At 51.2% G+C, this 18245-nt stretch overlaps 1 long non-coding RNA gene across 1 annotated transcript; it reads left to right on the top strand.

Annotated features, from left to right (window-relative positions):
- The first annotated feature begins 1919 nt into the window (after positions 1 to 1919).
- LOC142071724 (uncharacterized) lies at positions 1920 to 3161 on the top strand. The gene is made up of 3 exons (XR_012667912.1): positions 1920 to 2150; positions 2248 to 2280; positions 3076 to 3161. It is a non-coding gene; the product is annotated as an uncharacterized LOC142071724 (long non-coding RNA).
- Positions 3162 to 18245: the final 15084 nt, after the last annotated feature.

The raw sequence follows: 18245 nt of genomic DNA, 5'->3' as shown, positions 1-18245 counted from the left end.
GACTTCCCTTCGAACCCATGGCCTCCTGCTTTCTTCTACACCTCTCTATGAAAACTACAATCCTAGTGGCCATTATGTCTGCACGGAGAGTGGGAGAGATAGGGGCTCTATTGGTATACCCCCTGTTTACAGTTGTTTTCAAAGATAAGGTTACATTATGACTGTGCCCCACGTTCCTACTGAAAATATCTTCACACTTCCTCATAAACCGGTTTATCCATCTCCCCACTTTCTTTCCAAAACCACACCAGGATAAAAGGGAGGTGACACTACACACTCTCAATGTCAGGAGAGTCCTTTTATTTGGTGAGGATTAAGCTCTTCAGAAAATCTCGCAGACTACTTCTTTCCATTGCAGACAGATCTAAGGGAGCCTCAATCACTAAACAAAGACTCTCAAGATGGATATCAGACTGCATTACCCCTTGCTATCACACTTAAGGCATTCCACCTTCCTGTACAGTTCAAACTCACTCCAGGAGATCTCTCTCCACTTACACAGCCTTACTCAAGAATGTTCCGATCACAGACATGTGCAGAGCAGAAACGTGGACATCTGCTCACACATTTGCTGAACATCATGCAGTCACCCACATCTCAGCAGAGGCACCTTAGAAGTGTGTGAGGGGCCCACAGGCACCTGAACTGTGGCTGCACCCCACAGGCCATGCCCCGCCTGAGGCCCCGCCCCTTTCTCCCTGTGCTCACGCCACCCATTGCCCCCAAGGCCCTGACCTCACACTACCTCTTCTCCCCAAGCCCCTGACCTTGCACCAACCCTTCCCCCAAACCCCAGCATCACTCCCTCTTCCCCCCAAGACCCCGCCTGCTGCTCACTCCTCTCCCCACCATCACTTGCCTTTATAGCTGGCAAAAAGTGGGGGGAGGGCCTGGCCCCTTGATCCCCCCAGTTCCGGCACCCCTGCATCCTCTGCTATATTTTATTCCAATGTCTGATGCTCAGGACTAGACTCGACTCTGAAACCCCACCCCTCCGTCACGGGTACGACTGCCGAGTCGCCGAGACACCCACAGAGACACCGCTGCAAGAAGGAGAAAGGGTCCCTCACCTGGTGCCGTACCTGTCGCTCTCTGAGATGTGTCCCTGTGGGTGCTCCACTATTTGCCCTCCTTCCCCCCTGCTCTGGAGCTCTGACCTATGAGCTCTGTGGTGGAGAAGGAACTGGGGGCAGTTTGTCTGCACAGCGCTATATTGACCTAATGCGGAGCACGAGATGGGGAGAGCGGATGTGTGGGCCGAACAGAAACGGCTACCTAAAATCTCCGATGTGAGGCGCCGGGCTGTGAATACACAGAGCATGGAGTAACACACACCTCGAAGAACTGCAGTTACCGCACAAGGCGAGGAACCCTTTCTTATCCCATTTCACACTCAGGAAACTGAGGCCCAGAGAGCTCAGGGCCCCAGTTCAGCTAGATACAAGCTTAACTTTACGTGTGTGAATAATCCAGTTATTATAAGTCAGTCTCTCGCTGTCAGGCATTTTGTCCAGCCCTCAAATAATTTTTGTGGCTCTTTTCTGCATCCTTTCCAGTTTTTCAACGTCTTTTTCCAAATCAGGTCAGCCAGTTGTCCCGACAGCCCCACGGCCAGGTGCACTGACTGCCAGCCACTGCTGGAATGGCCCAGGGCAGCTGGCCCCGGGGACCACCTGACCAGCAGCCGGTGGGGCTGGCCCCAGAGAGCGCCTGAGCAGTGGTCCCTCGGGCGGCTGAAGCAGCTGCTGCTCAGTGGCCCCTGGCAGCTGGTGCCAAAGGCCCTGCTCCCCCTCCAGCAGCAGCCCCGCTGAGATTTACTTAGGGGACTTATGGTATAAATCATGAACTGGTCACAGGTGGGGAATCTTTTGTTTATTGCCCTTGTCCTGTCCACAACTTTCTCTAAAAATACCCGTGACTGAACTGTAACCTTAGGCCTGGTACAGCGGTGACTGAGTGAGGGTCTAAGGTCTGTGATGTACAGGAGGTCAGACTACAACCCTTCTGGCCCTGAACTCTGTGAATCTATGATTTTCTGTAAAATGGCAGCTCTTTGCTAGTATGAGAGGGGACCATTGCCCCCCGGAATCTCACCTCTTTCACTCTTCTTTCTTTAGAAAACCTGCGATCTGAACTGGAGAAAGAGAGAGGTAAGTTCCTGGGACAAGTTCCCTGAAATAACAGAAGGAATAACCCAGTTAATGCAACAAGATGAAACCTCGCCTCTTTCTTCCTTTTCTCTTCCAGAGATTCTGCGCGCTGAGCTGGAGAACGAGAGAGGTAAATGTCTGGGCTCTCCGGAGGCTTGAACAAGTTTCTCTCACTGTCCATCGTCAGACAGACTTTGACTTTTGTCTCTGCACTATCTGTTAGGAGAGGCTCTGGGAATCAAACGGACGCGGAGCTCTGACTAATCATCGAGTGGGGTAACTGCTTCATAGATAAGGTTGCTGCTCAGTTTCCATGATAAGCCTGATTTCAGCCCCTTCCTTTAAAATCTGCACACAGGGGAATGTCCATATCCAAAACTGGTGGGTCTGCCTGAGCCCACGTACCTTTTTGCTACTGAATTTAAAGGAATGGAGGGGTGGGGGGGATTCTGATGCCCTGGAAACAGGGGCTCAGCACAGTCCCAAAGTCTCCTAGCACTCTCTGACACTTTGAGGCACAAACTCAGTGAGAAGGAGCCAGCTCATGTTGCTGGGCCCATGAGCTGAGATCCAGTGACCAGGGCCAAGGTTAGCTCATTAAACCCTCACTGCCATGTTATCAGGGCCTAGCCCCTCACCAAGCTGCCTGGCACATGGGGAGTGTGGACACTACACCACAGGTGAGCCCAGCTAGGGCAGGGCCATAGGAGCCCAGCGAGGGTCAGATGCCAAGAAGGGGGGTGTAATCGACAGAGCCCAAAGCCACTAAGAGCTCTAGGAGGATGGAGCTCAGGCCAGGAGACCTGGGCGGGAAGAGCGCAGCGGAGAGCACAGTCGAGAGGGCAAAGTGGTCCTTTAAAGGCACATTCCCTAACCCAGGAGCTGTTGTAGAACTGACTGCATACCCATGTCTCTCTGTTTGCAGAGAAATCCCTGGCCGAACTTGGTAAGTGCCATGTGTCCCCTTTCCCCCACCCCAGATGACATTGTGTCCTTTGCCGGCAGTCCGTGCTCCGGGGAGTGCTCACCTCTTGGTGTGTTTGATTTCAGGCTGGAGTAAAATCAGCAAAAATGCAGGTAAGTGAAGCTGGTATTTTAATGTCAGACCCCCTGCACCACTCTGCTGCCCAGCAGACGCGCACATGCCAGAAGTCACAGGGAAAGAGCAGTATGGTCAATGAAAATGCCAGATTCGTCCCCAGTTTACTTGCATAAAACAAATGCTCACACTTAAGGATGGAGTCCCGAGCTCTCCAGTGTAACTGCAATAAGTCAGAGTGCTCCTAAGGCCGGGAACTTACCTGCTGTCAATTCAGGGGGGTAGGTGCTTGCAGCCGTTGGTAATTATGGTTCAGAGTTGGGGTTTTACTGGACACATATGGTGAATTCTCATGTGTTGTGTTGTTATTAATTAACTTCATGAACTAGAAGGGTTCTAGGAAACTGTGTAAATTACCTTAACTGGCTGCGGGTAATTGTCTTAATGCTTTTTGAACTCTGGTGAAATCTCTGTTTTTATGGAGTTGTCAGTCAGTAGCCCTTTGGCTAATTCAGTTCAAATATGGTAGAAAAATTCTACCTCAGACCTGGACCAAATCTACCAAATTTGAGTCTGATAGGACTTTGTGGGTATTAGAATAGAGGGCTCCCAACTCGGGTGTAGATTGGAAACTCAGGTGCTGTCTTAGCTGTGGAAACGTGGTAGCAGCCCCAGAGCACAGATTTTGTGGTGGGTGACTACTGAGTTCTTTTAATGGTTGAAATGATGTCTGTGTGTGTAACACCTGAGCTCGTTCCTTACTGGGGCCTCTGTAAAGGTTACAGACAGGCCCAATGGGAGCTAGAGGCATCTCCAGCTCTTCCAGGGGAACTATTTGCACCTATTGCCTGGGAGGAGAGCTGCAGTGAAATGCAGAGAAGCAGATCCCTGGGAGTTAGAGGCGGGAAATCAGAGAGTGTCCTCGCCAAGACAGAGCTGGCGGGAGGATGGGAAACAGCATCGATGGGCATAGGCACCAACTTCTGCTGGTGCCAGTGGGTGCTCGACCCCTCCTCTACCCCCAGCCCTGCCCTGACTCCACCCCTGCCCCGCCCCCATTCCAACCCCTTCCCCAAAGTCCCCGCCTCAACTCCTCCCCCTCCCTGCCCCTATTGGACTCCTTCCCCAAATCCCCTCCCCGGCTCCGCCTCCTCCCCTGAGTGTGCCACGTTCCCGCTCCTCCCCCTCCCTCCCAGAGCTTGTTACGCCGCGAAACAGCTGTTTTATGGCTGCAAGCACTGGGAGCTAGGGGAAGCATGGACACAGCGTGCTCAGGGGAGGAGGCAGAGCTTAGGTGAGGTGAGGTGGGGGGGGAGCTTGGCTGCTGGTGGATGCAGAGCACCCACTAATTTTTCCCCGTGCGTGCTCCAGCCCTGTAGCACCCACGGAGTCAGCACCTATGCAGTGGGCTGCGCTCTGCCCCTGATGCTCTGCCCCATCTCTGCAGCGATGGTGAGTCTGGATCCGGACACGGCTCATCCCAGCCTCAAGGTCTCTGAGAATCGGCGATCTGTGAAATGGAGGGGCCTGCAGCAGGACGTGCCTGACAACCCTGAGAGATTTGACTGTGAAACCTGCGTGCTGGGCTCGGAAGGGTTTGCCTCGGGGAAACACTACTGGGAGGTAGAGGTCGGAGGTGGTAGGACCTGGGCTGTGGGGGTGGCCAAAGAATCTGTCAGGAGGAAGGGCTGGATCTGCTTTTCTCCTGAGGAGAGGATCTGGGCCGTGGATCAGTGTGGGAGCCATTACCGGGCTCGCACCTCCCCAGAGACCCTCCTGCCCCTGACTGGGATCCCTGGGAAGATCGGAGTGTATCTGGACTATGAGCGGGGCCTGGTGTCATTTTATCATCCTGGTATGGAGGCCCCAATCTACACTTTCACCAGCTCTTTCACTGGGCAGCTCCACCCTTTCTTCTGGGTCTACTCCCCAATCACACTGTGTCCCTGAGATATGGCATTGTGGGGATAGCACCTTTCACTGGTCAAAGACGTTTTTTGTTCTGTTGTTTTCCGAAATGGACTAATTTTTCATTTTTAAATATTTTCCATTATTTTTTTATTCTTCTCAAAACTTGGAATTTTCCAGAATGAATATTTTCAGTTTTGAAAATCCTACCATTTGACTAAGCTGAGGGCTCAAAATTGGCAAAGCAGAAGAAATCCTGATATTATGTTGATGAGTGTGGTGTAAGAAGCTACATAGAATAGAACAGAACCCAATAAACAATACATAATAGGACCCCTCCGCCCAAATAAAAGGTTTAAGTTGAAAATTTTGTAATAATGCAAAAAAAAAAAAAAAAACTCTCAAGAAAATCCAAATGTTTTCACAAAAAAATCTCTTTTTGTAAACCGGCCAAATTTCCTCAAGATATTTTTTGAATGAAAACTTTTGTTCAGCTCTAATTAACACCTGTAATTGCACATAATCAATGAATGTTTCCTGATTCTTAGTACTGTAATTTATCAACTGATCATCATTGATAAGTGGAAGGGGTAAGAACATGTGTCAAACCCTGTCCCAAAACATCACATTGTCCAAACTGGATAAAAGGCTCCAAGAAAGCAGATTCCTAACCAGTAAACATGTTCTGTGACATTATTGGTGAAAGAAATGGAGTCAGAGGAATGGAGGGAGCTCCGGTTCTCTGGATGAGTGTTGATCATGGGGTTCACAGCATCCAGGAAGGCTTAGCCTAAACCCAAAATGACAGGTATGTCCTACACCAGCTACATGTAGAGTTTTAGGCCAGAAGGGACCATGAGATCATCCAGTCAGACCTCCTCTATATCACAGGCCACCAACACACCCAGCACGCTCACATCAAGCCCAACATCGAAGATTAAACCAAACTATTGCAGCCCACAGGAGACTAGACTCTTACATGCCAAAGCCATGGAGCCCCCACCCAGCCTGAGCGGAACAAAGCATGGGGGCAAAAACTAGATCAGTCTCATAATACTTCCCCAGACTCATAATACTGCCCTTGAGGGGGCGCTAGCCTTCTCCACCCCCACCCACCTCGGTTCCAGTGTCTCTGGGGTCTCAACAGGATTTCCTTAAATCAAAACAGCCGCCTTCTCCCATCTCCTGCTGCAGGATGAAAGGAAAGCAGTGCTTTCTTATGTTAGCTGCAGGATCTGATCATCTCCTCTATTAATTGGATGATTTAAGGAGCTGATGACCCAAACCAACATCATTGTTAACCCACCGACTTATGGAGTCAGTCTCAGTTGTGCCCTGGATTTGATCATTGTTTTCACAGGTTCACAGATTCCAAGGCCAGAAGGGACTGTTGTGATCAGCTTGTCTGGACTCCTGTGTAACACAGGCCAGGGACCTGCCCCACAATAATTCCTGCTCGAACTAGAGCAGATATTTTTTTAAAAAAATCATCCACTCTTGATTTAAAAATGGTCAGTGATGGAAAATCCACCACGACTCTGGGTAAATGGTGCCAATAGTTAATTACCCTCACTATTAAACATGTTTGAGGGGGATAGCCATGTTAGTCTGTTTCAGCAAAAACAATGAGGAATCCTGTGGCGCCTTAAAGACTAACAAATTTATTTGGGCATAAGCTTTCATGGGCTGGAACCCACCTCATCAGATGCATGAAGTGGAAACTTCAAGTGGACAAAAAGAAAAGGAGTACTTGTGGCACCTTAGAGACTAACCAATTTATTTGAGCATAAGCTTTCGTGAGCTACAGCTCACTTCATCGGATGCATACTGTGGACACTGCAGAAGACATTATATACACAGAGACCATGAAATAATACCTCCTCCCACCCCACTCTCCTGCTGGTAATAGCTTCTCTAAAGTGATCACTCTCCTTACAATGTGTATGATAATCAAGGTGGACCATTTCCAGCACAAATCCAGGTTTTCTCACCCCCCCCCCCTTTTTTTTTTTTTCCAAAAACCACACACACAAACTCACCCTCCTGCTGGTAATAGTTCATCCAAAGTGACCACTCTCCCTACAATGTGCATGATAATCAAGGTGGGCCATTTCCAGCACAAATCCAGGTTTTCTCACCCCCGCCCACACACACAAAAACTCACTCTCCTGCTGGTAATAGCTCATCCAAACTGACCACTCTCCTTACAATGTGTATGATAATCAAGGTGGGCCATTTCCAGCATAAATCCAAGTTTAACCAGAACGTCTGGGGGGGGGGGGGGTAGGCGGTAGGAAAAAACAAAGGGAAATAGGCTACCTTGCATAATGACTTAGCCACTCCCAGTCTCCCAGTCCCACATACCACACAACAGAACCACTAACCCAGGAACCTATCCTTGCAACAAAGCCCGTTGCCAACTGTGCCCACATATCTATTCAGGGGACACCATCACAGGGCCTAATCACATCAGCCACACTATCAGAGGCTCGTTCACCTGCACATCCACCAATGTGATATATGCCATCATGTGCCAGCAATGCCCCTCTGCCATGTACATTGGTCAAACTGGACAGTCTCTACGTAAAAGAGTAAATGGACACAAATCAGATGTCAAGAATTATAACATTCACAAACCAGTCGGAGAACACTTCAATCTCTCTGGTCACGTGATTACAGACATGAAGGTCGCTATCTTAAAACAAAAAAACTTCAAATCCAGACTCCAGCGAGAAACTGCTGAATTGGAATTCATTTGCAAATTGGATACTATTAATTTAGGCTTAAATAGAGACTGGGAGTGGCTAAGTCATTATGCAAGGTAGCCTATTTCCTCTTGTTTTTTCCTACCCCCCCCCCCCAACGTTCTGGTTAAACTTGGATTTATGCTGGAAATGGCCCACCTTGATTATCATACACATTGTAAGGAGAGTGGGCAATTTGGATGAGCTATTACCAGCAGGAGAGTGAGTTTTTGTGTGTGTGTGGGGGGGGGGGGGGGTTGAAAAAACCTGGATTTGTGCTGGAAATGGCCCACCTTGATTATCATGCACATTGTAGGGAGAGTGGTCACTTTGGATGAACTATTACCAGCAGGAGAGTGAGTTTGTGTGTGTATGGGGGTGGGCGGGGGTGAGAAAACCTGGATTTGTGCTGGAAATGGCCCACCTTGATTATCATACACATTGTAAGGAGAGTGGTCACTTTGGATAAGCTATTACCAGCAGGAGAGTGGGGTGGGAGGAGGTATTGTTTCATGGTCTCTGTGTATATAATGTCTTCTGCAGTTTCCACAGTATGCATCCGATGAAGTGGGCTGTAGCTCACGAAAGCTCATGCTGAAATAAATTGGTTAGTCTCTAAGGTGCCACAAGTACTCCTTTTCTTTTTGCGAATACAGACTAACACGGCTGTTACTCTGAAACCATTCAAGTGGGCAGATATATATACACATGGACACACAGGTACAAGGCCTGACATGTACCCCTGGGAGATGGCAGTTCCACGGCTGCTACCAGCAGGTCAGGCTCCAGGACTAGAGCTGGCCTGGCTACAGAGCCTCCGGCTCAGAGAGACACCACAGAGGCGCCGGCCACAAGATCCTTTCATGCTCGGCCCGGCATGGCGGAGGTTGGCTTATATAAGGTCTGTTACACACAGCACCGCCTAGTGGCTGAACTGTATAGTACCCTTCACCATGCCATCACAAGCCCGGACACTGGACGGGGTCACTCAGAGAGCCCAGAGAGGGGCCAGAGGTGCACGTAACCCTGTAACCAGGACAGGTTCCCTCCCAGATCTGCCCCTTTACCATGGCCATGTGCTCTAATACCACCTGGCCACAAGCAGCCCCTACCCCCAGGACTGTGCAGCCTCTCCTGGGCACCAGTCCAGTGCAGCCACCCAACCCATCTCCGAGTACAGCTGGACAAACTCTGGAGGGTGTGTTTGTGTGTGTAATTCCCACCCTTGTATTCCTCCCCATGGTGAATGCTGTGGAAAGGGTCTCGGTAAAGGTTGGACAGCTTTGGTCAAGCCCTTGCATGTTATTATCAGTCCATTACTGGTATTGTTTGTTTACAGCACAGCAGTGCCTGGAGGCCCCAGTCAGGATCGGGGCCCTGTGGTGCTAGGAGCTCTACAGACAAAGAGCACAGACAGGTCCCTGCCCCGGAGCGCTCAGTCTGACCAGAGAGCTGTATCACGCAGCGGGAATGTTCTGTACTATTTACATGACCCCTATATGTTGCATTGATGCCAGTGGGAGACAGAGGACAGTTTGCGCTCAGGGCAGGCTAAGAGACATGGGTATGTATGTTACCTAGCTGAGACTAAATGGGTCATTGGGAAAAGACTGACTGAGGCAAGCCCCAGTGTGAAGACAATGGCAAAGCCCATCACCAAGACATTGTTGCCTAGCAACCAATGACCCAGAGGAGATGGATTTCCCCACTTCACAACAGGGAAGCTGAGCAACATCCCCCAGCTCGAGAACAAAGATGGGAAAGGTGTGAGGTGGGGGATCAAAGCTTGTTGCTGGAAGGAGTCGGGCTTTCCCCTGGAGTCTGACCAAGAAGGTCAGACTGAGAGACAGACAGAACTTGAGCAATAGGGTTCACTACAACGTGGCTGGGCTCTGGGCTAGCCAGAATGGACTTGAACGGTGCTTTAACCTTCAGTTCTCTGTGCCAACCTAAGGACGTCCTATGCTGAGTCCAGTTGATTAATGGACCCGACTATTTTGACAACATGATGTGAGTGTCACCACAAATGCTTGCTGAGATGCATTAATCCCTGAGGAGCGGACAAGTCTCTACCAGGACGTAGTCTACCACAGTAGGACTTGCTGAACAGAAATCCAGCTGTGACCCAGCAGTGCTAAAGGTCCAGTCGAAGGAGGCAGTGAAGCAGTGTTGGTTATCCTGCAGGCCGAGTGGGCCCCCTGGAGGGTCTGGTAGACTGATGGGGTTCCTCCTAGAGCCTGTTCCAAAGCTGGGGGTGTAGAACTGATCCCGTGGATCCACGACAGTTGGTGACAGCGGTGGGATGCTGAATGCACCAGTAGTATTTTGCAATAAGTGACTTGCAGCAGTAAAACAAGGGTAGTCAAAGGAAACAACAAGAAAAGGGCATATAACCTAGGCCCTCGTTCGGCGCTGGTTAGGCCACCTCCCTAGGAAGAGCATGACAAACCCTGTCCAGGGAGAGGGCTAAGCCTTCTGGAGACAGATGAAAGGACCAAGAAACTGGTTCCAGACCCAGGGGGGTTTTCCAATGAGGCCTGAGAGCAACAGAGGCGGCAGCAGGATGCCCCCAAGAGCCAGTTCCCCGTCCAGCAGGGTGCCCTCATGATTCAGGTTCCCTTTGATAGATTAGAAGAGGTGGGAGCTGCAGCTGAAGGCGAAGGAGCTGGCAGAGCATGAGGAGAAACAGGAAAAGCATGAACGACAGCTAGAGAAGTGGAGGGGCAAGAGGACCCACAGAGGGGAAAGTGGGGAAAGACCCTGGGATGCCAAGTCCACAGAGAGCCTAGATCCTAAATGGTTGTTCCAGATAAGGAGGGGGGATATGGATGCCTACCTCATAGCCTTTGAGAAGGCATGTGATTTGAACCTGGTTGATCCTGCAGACAACTCCGCAGTCTCACTCCCTTACTTGGCCCTAAAGGTACGGAGGCATACAGCCGAATGGATGGAGCTGATAGTGGTGGCTATGAACGGTTCAAAAAGGCTTTACTGATTAAGTGTGACTTGGCACCTGGGGTTATAGGAAAAGCTCTTGGGGTGTGCAGAAGACCCCGGGTGTGACAGATATAGAAGCCACCATTCTGAGGGGAGAGTATCTCCACAAATGAGGTAAGGGTGCAGGTGTCACTACCCTGGAGGATTTGTATAATCGGGCTGGTTTGGAACAACTCTATGAGCTCTGTCCCCACTAGCTTAAAAGATGGTTAGTGGACAAGAAGCCTCAGGCTCTGCGTAGTGCAGGCGGGTTGGCAGAAGAGTTTGTGGACAGTCGCTCTGGGTATCGAGAGAGACTCAAAGGGGACTGGGAAAGGGAACCGATGGGGGCACCCCAGAAGAGGGACTCAGATAAACCCAAAGTGGGGGGAGCGGCTGATGCGGGGAGACCTCATCCAAGGGCTCTCAGAGACCTGACCTGTAATGTCTGCAGAAAACCAGGGCCTAAGTGGGCGAAATGCTCAACGGGTTAACTCGGTGAGAGCCCAGCCAGAGGGAATGCCACCTCCTTGTGCCTCTGGGGCTGACAGGCGACCTGCAGCTCAACCTCAGAGCGTGAACTACCTGACTGAACATTTGGAGGAAAGCAGACTCCCAGCCAACTCCTCGGGACAGTGGCGGAGGGGCTCCCAGGCAAGGCACCGGGATACATGTGCTATTGTACTCTCTTGCGCTCACACACACAGCTGACCTCTCGTGGGAGCTGAAGGGTGGATAATGGGAAGACATTCGGGGTGGAAAGATTCTGGGACAGAGAGACCCCTTGTCACACCCTGAGTGGTGCAACCGCATCAAGGGCTGGCCTGAAGGGCTGTGTAACATGCCTCTTGGGGCCGACGGGAGCTCTCCTGTCAGGACTCCACCCCTGCGGCTCCGGGCTGAGCGCTGCACAGGTCTCCAGGAACCTACACTTCAACCTCCCCACGTCTGGTTCCCACAGCCGTTCCTCCCAGCTCTGCAGCACTCTCCTGCCCCACCAGCCCATGCTAGTCGGCCAAGCCCAGACGTGGCACTCCACCCAGGGAAGCCACTCCAGGAAAATGTCATGCAGAGATAACTGCCCAATTTCCTCCTCCTCCGCCGCCAGCCATACATCCGGGGCATCACTGGGGGTGTCTCCCAACCCGTCCAAAGCTGTCTGGCTGTGTGACTGCCGTTACACCTGGAGCAGTCTGTTTGTGTCAATGACTGTGGGGATCGCACCACTCAGTGGTGTTTCCTGCATGCTGCCTGGCAGCTACCTAAGTTCCCTCTAAGCCGCGCGGCTGTGCAGCAGTCTATCAAGGCCGTGCAGGCGGGGAGAGGTGCCTCTCCCTTGGCCCCGGGCTGCTGCACAGAGAGAGGGCTGGGAGGACTCCTCACTCCCCGCTGCAGCCTGTACCCCTCATCCCTGGATCCACCCCAGAGCCTGCATCCCCACCAGGAGCCCTCACTCCCCGCACCCAAACCCTCTGCCCCAGTCCTGAGCCCCCTCCTGCACCCCAAACCCCTCAGCCCCAACCCCACCCCAGAGCCCACCCCCCAGCTGGAGCCCTCTCCCCCAGCACTCCAACCCTCTGCCCCAGTCCTGAGCGCCCTCCTGCACCCCAAACCCTTCAATCCCAACCCCACCTCAGAGCCAGCACCCCCAGCTGGAGCCCTCTCCCCCAGCACTCCAACCCTCTGCCCCAGTCCTGAGCCCCCTCCTTATGTGGGCTGCATCCACACAACACAGATACTGCCTGAATGCCCCTGAGGATGTCACATGAGCCACAGCTGTGTGCTGATTGGGCTGCAAGTGGCCCACGGGCCGTGGGTTCAGAATCACTGAGATAAACCTTCCAGATCTAGGAATGCATGATACCTGCAGGGAATAAACAGCAGAGCCCTGCTAGACTCTGTAATTTAAAAGAAACACGTCAAGAGACTTCCCTGAAGGTCCCATCTCACCCCATGAAGACCCATTCTCACATTCTTCCCCTCTGCAGATGAATGAATCTGAGAAATCCAGACCCATGTTATTCCTCCTCCTTCACAGCAGGAAAGTCACAAATAAACCGTCACCCCAAGGCCAAGCTCAGGACATTGCATTTCAAACCTCATGGAGACCATTATTGCTCCTGAATGTATCCATTTTATTAAATAACGTGCTATCAAGTAGAAATGAAAAGTGGGACCCTACCCCTATGCTGGATAGACAAACTGGAGGACTGGGCCAAAAGAAATCTGATGAGGTTCAACAAGGACAAGTGCAGAGTCCTGCACTTAGGACGGAAGAATCCCATGCACCGCTACAGGCTGGGGACCGACTGGCTTAGCAGCAGTTCTGCGGAAAGGGACCTGGGGTTACAGTGGACGAGAAGCTGGACATGAAGGCTAACAGCAAGAAGGCTAACGGCCTATTGGACTGCATTAGTAGGGGCATTGCCAGCAGATCGAGGGAAATGATTCTTCCCCTCTCTTCGGCACTGGTGAGGACACACCTGGAGTACTGTGTCCAGTTTTGGGCCCCCCACTACAGAAAGGATGTGGACAAATTGGAGAGAGTCCAACAGAGGGCCATGAAAATGATTAGGGGGCTGGAGCACATGATTTATGAGGAGAGGCTGAGGGAACTGGGCTTATTTAGTCTGCAGAAGAGAAGAGTGAGGGGGGATTTGACAGCAGCCTTCAACGACCTGAAGAGGATGGAGCTCGCCTGTTCTCAGTGGTGGCAGATGACAGAACAAGGAGCAATGGTCTCCAGTTGCAGTGGGGGAGGTCGAGGTTGGATGTTAGGAAACACTAGTTCACTAGGAGGGTGGTGAAGCACTGGGATGGGTTCCCTCGGGAGGTGGTGGAATCTCCCTCCTTCGAGGTGTTTAAGGCCCGGCTTGACCAAGCCCTGGCTGGGATGATTTAGTTGGGCTTGGCCCTGCTTCGAGCAGGGGGTTGGAGTCTAAGTTCCCTCTCAGCCGTGCGCTCGCACACCAGCGATGAAGGGCCACGCAGCAGGGGCCTGGAGAGGAGAGGGGTAGATGGGAGGGGAGCCAGCTGGGGATGAAGGGCTGCCGCAGGCCTCTCTCCTGGCCCCGGAGCTCCCTATTCCCAGCACCCGGCAAGGGAGAGAGGCCCCTTCCCCCCGGAGCACCGTGCTGCTGGTGGGGAGAGGGCCTGGGGGACTCCTCTGGCCCAAGCCCCCGCGCAGCCCCTTTAGGCCCAGGGCTATTCGATTCTGTGGCCCCCAGTCTCCAGGCTGTAGTGAAAAATGCAGGGTTCAGAGCGCAGGAGGGGCTGCAGGTTGAGGCAGGGGGGTGGGTGCGGAAGGTGGTGAGGGGGCCGACTGGGGGTGCGGGCTCTGGGGCAGGACTGGGGATGAGAGGTTTGGAATGTGGGGGGGGGGCTCAGGCCAGGAGGTTGGGGTGGAGGTATGGGGTTTGAAAGGGAGTTAGGGTGCGGGAGGGAGCTCAGGGCAGGAAGTTGGGGTGGGAGTGGAGGTCTGGGAGGGAGTTAGGGTACAGGAGGGGGCTCATGGCAGGAGGTTGGGGTGGGGGTGGGGGTCTGAGAGGGAGTTAGGGTGTGGGAGGGGGCTCAGGGCAGGAGGTTGGGGTGGGGGTCTGAGAGGGAGTTAGGGTGTGGGAGGGGGCTCAGGGCAGGAAGTTGGGGTGGGGGTCTGGGGTTTGAAAGGGAGTTAGGGTGCAGGAGGGGGCTCAGGGCTGGGGCTCTAGGTGCGGGGTGCTTGCCTAGGGCAGCTCCCATTTGGGGGCGCACTGGGGTTGAGGCAGGCTCCTTGCCTGCCCTGGCCCTGCGCTGCTCCTCCCGGAGTGACCCTGCAGCTGCCGGCACGGCACGGATGTCCCTGGCTGCGGCCCCGGGGGGGGAAGGTTGCTCCTTGTGCTGCCCTGCGCTTGCCGGCAGGCACCGCCCCCACAGATCCCATTGGCTGCGGTTCCTGGCCAATGAGAGCTGCGGGGGTGGAGCCTGCAGGCGAGGGCAGCGGGTGGGCGGAGCTTCCAGACACTCTCAGCTCCAGCTCCAGCCCAGCACGGTGGGGGAGGGACAGCCGTGCACGAAGCCGCCTCCCTGCTCCCCGCTAGGAAGGGCCGGACGCAGGGACGTTAGTGGCCGCAGTCCAGGGTCCCGGGCTAAGGGGGCCCCACCAAAAGATCTGCACTTCTGGCAGCCTGGAGATCTTTTTGCGGAGTCCCCCTTAGCCAGGGCTGCAGCCCCTAGAGCCCCTGCATTAATCCTGCCCTGTCTGCACCCCAAACTCCTCATCCCCAGCCCCACCCCAGAGCCTGCAGCCCCCACACCTCCCAGCCACTGGGTCTCATGGTTTATAAAATTGCTATATGCAAAAATCCAAATAGTGAAAATTAATTCCCGGGTCCTGCAGACACTTAAATAGACACAGAGCTTTACTCGAGAAACAGTCCCGTGGTTTAAAGTTCAGTGAGTGTTTGCAGCGTCAGGGACTCCATGTATTTTTATTAAGAACTTGTCATGTGGTGGCATAAAATCTGTCACTTCAACAGTGAAACAATTTTGTTTTAACAATAAAAAGTTATTTAAACTCTCAGTAATTTACAATAGCAATTTTTTTATACTGGCCAAAGTTTTCAAAAAGTGGAGCCCAATATTAGGCTCTTCAGCCTGCCTTTAGCCATCTAAGGGAGGGGTTTTCGAGAATGCTCAGAGCACAAGCCCTGTTGACTTCAAACTGCAAAACCTGATGGTTGAAGCATTTCAGCTCTTTACTTGTGGAAGTACAGTGTCCTGGCCAGAAATCCTCTCACTCTTCCACGTCACTTTTCACCAGTAGATCTCAAAGCTCTTGACCAAGGAGGCGCAGAGCACAGGCTTCTTGATTTTCAATTCTGCGTCTGTATAGTCTCATACTAGGGGATATTAATGAGGCCTTGGGCTTGTCTTTTTCAGCACAGATGAGCATTTTAAGTGTGAAACTTCTCAGTAGAAAAATATTGACATAAAATCCGAAATTTTATTAACACTTAGGAAACGAAAAAAACAAACAAGTAGAAAACATCCACTTTGACAATTAAAGACCATAAAATGGAAGAGAAGAAATAGCAATATGTAGATAAGAAATTTGATGTAAATTTTTAAAAAAAACCTATATTTAATTGTCAAAATTTAAATAAAAATTTTAGTTGTGATTTTTAGCCACCCTAAGAAGGGGAGCTCCCAAAGGGTGCTGATGAAAATGTGGTCAGGTAGGAGAAACACCAAAACAAAACCAAGACCTGTTGTTTGAAAACACAAGAACATAAGAACATAAGAACCTGGTCAGACCAAAGGTCCATCCAGCCCAGTATCCTGTCTACCGACAGTGGCCAATGCCAGGTGCCCCAGAGGGAGTGAACCTAACAGGTGATGATCAAGTGATCTCTCTCCTGCCATCCAGATCCACTCTCTGACAAACAGAGGATAGGGACACCAGTCCTTACCCATCCTGGCTAATAGCCATTAATGGACTTAACCTCCATGAAATTATCCAGTTCTCTTTTAAACCCCGTTATAGTCCTAGCCTTCACAACCTCCTCAGGGAAGGAGTTCCACAGGTTGACTGTGCGCTGAGTGAAGAAGAACTTCCTTTTATTTGTTTTAAACCGGCTGCCCATTAATTTTATTTGGTGGCCCCTAGTTCTTATATTATGGGAACAAGTAAATAACTTTTCCTTATTCATCTTCTCCACACCACTCATGATTTTATAGACCTCTATCATATCCCCCGTTAGTCTCCTCTTTTCCAAGCCAAAAAGTCCTAGCCTCTTTAATCTCTCCTCATACGGGACCAGTTCCAAACTCCTAATCATTTTAGTTGTCCTTTTCTGAACCTTTTCTAATGCTAGTATATCTTTTTTGAGATGAGGGGTCCACATCTGTACGCAGTATTCAAGATGTGGACGTACCATGGATTTATATAAGGGCAATAAGATATTCTCCGTCTTATTCTCTATCCCTTTTTTAATGATTCCTAACATCCCGTTTGCTTTTTTGACTGCCGCTGCGCACTGCATGGACGTCTTCAGAGAATTATCCACGATGACTCCAAGATCTTTCTCCTGGTTAGTTGTAGCTAAATTAGCCCCCATCATATTGTATGTATAGTTGGGGTTATTTTTTCCAATGTGCATTACTTTATATTTAGCCACATTACATTTCATTTGCCATTTTGTTGCCCAATCACTTAGTTTTGTGAGATCTTTTTGAAGTTCTTCACAGTCTGCTTTGGTCTTAACTATCTTGAGCAGTTTCGTATCACCTGCAAACTTTGCAACCTCACTGTTTACCCCTTTCTCCAGATTGTTTATGTATAAGTTGAATAGGATTGGTCCTAGGACTGACCCGTGGGGAACACCACTGGTTACCCCTCTCCATTCTGGAAATTTACCATTTATTCCTACCCTTTGTTCCCTGTCTTTTAACCAGTTCTCAATCCATGAAAGGGTCTTCCCTCTTATCCCATGGCAACTTAATTTACGTAAGAGCCTTTGGTGCGGCTTCAGAGTGATAGCTGTGTTAGTCTGTTTCAGCAGAAAGAACGAGGAGGACTTGTGGCACCTTAGAGACTAACCAATTTATTTGAGCATAAGCTTTCATGGGCTAAAGCCCACTTCATCAGACGCATGCAGTGGAAAATACAGCAGGAAGATATATAGATATATATACACACAGAGCATGAGAAAATGGGGGTTGCCATTCTAACTCTTAAGGAGACCAATCGATAAAGGTATCACAACAAAAGTGTTTTTTTCTCCTGCTGCTAACAGCCCACCTTCATCGATTGGTCTCGTTAAGAGATGCTATGGCGACCCCTATTTTCTCGTCTTCTCTGTATCAATATATCTATATCTTCCTGCTGTATTTTCCCCTGCATGCATCTGATGAAGTGGGCTTTAGCCCATGAAAGTTTATGCTCAGATAAACTGGTTCGTCTCTAAGGTGCCACAAGTCCTCCTCATTCGCTTTTCCTCACTGATTGTGCTGGGGGCTCTGCCTGGCTCCAGCGCTCTGGTCCCTCAGCGACCAAGGCTACCTGGGAACTCTGATCGAATCCAGCTTCAAGGAGTGCTGAGATCCATCTGTCTCTTTCTGTGCCTCTGTCTCTCTCTAGGCATAGCCTCCTGACCCTGCCTCCTGTGATCAGTTATAGTTTGCTAGCCCACCCAACCCCACCTCCATGGGTGGTTTTGGCTTCTCCATTCACTCTGCAGCAACGCTCCTTGTACCCAAGCTAAAGATCCCTGCAGCCCCAAAAGTCCTCGGGGGTTTGCTCATCAAGTGGGTTACTAGCAGAATGGTTGTGGGGTGAAGGCGGGGATAGGGATGTGCTGAACCTGGGGCATAGGGGGGTGGCAGATTAAGGTGTTGCTCAGCCCAGCCAGCTGAGTCCAAGGACATAGGAGGGGACCAGCTTTAAATTGT

This window comes from Caretta caretta, chromosome 4 (genome assembly GCF_965140235.1).
Source record: "Caretta caretta isolate rCarCar2 chromosome 4, rCarCar1.hap1, whole genome shotgun sequence".
Lineage (NCBI taxonomy): Eukaryota > Metazoa > Chordata > Testudines > Cheloniidae > Caretta > Caretta caretta.
This window is presented reverse-complemented; position numbering and strand designations above follow the sequence as displayed.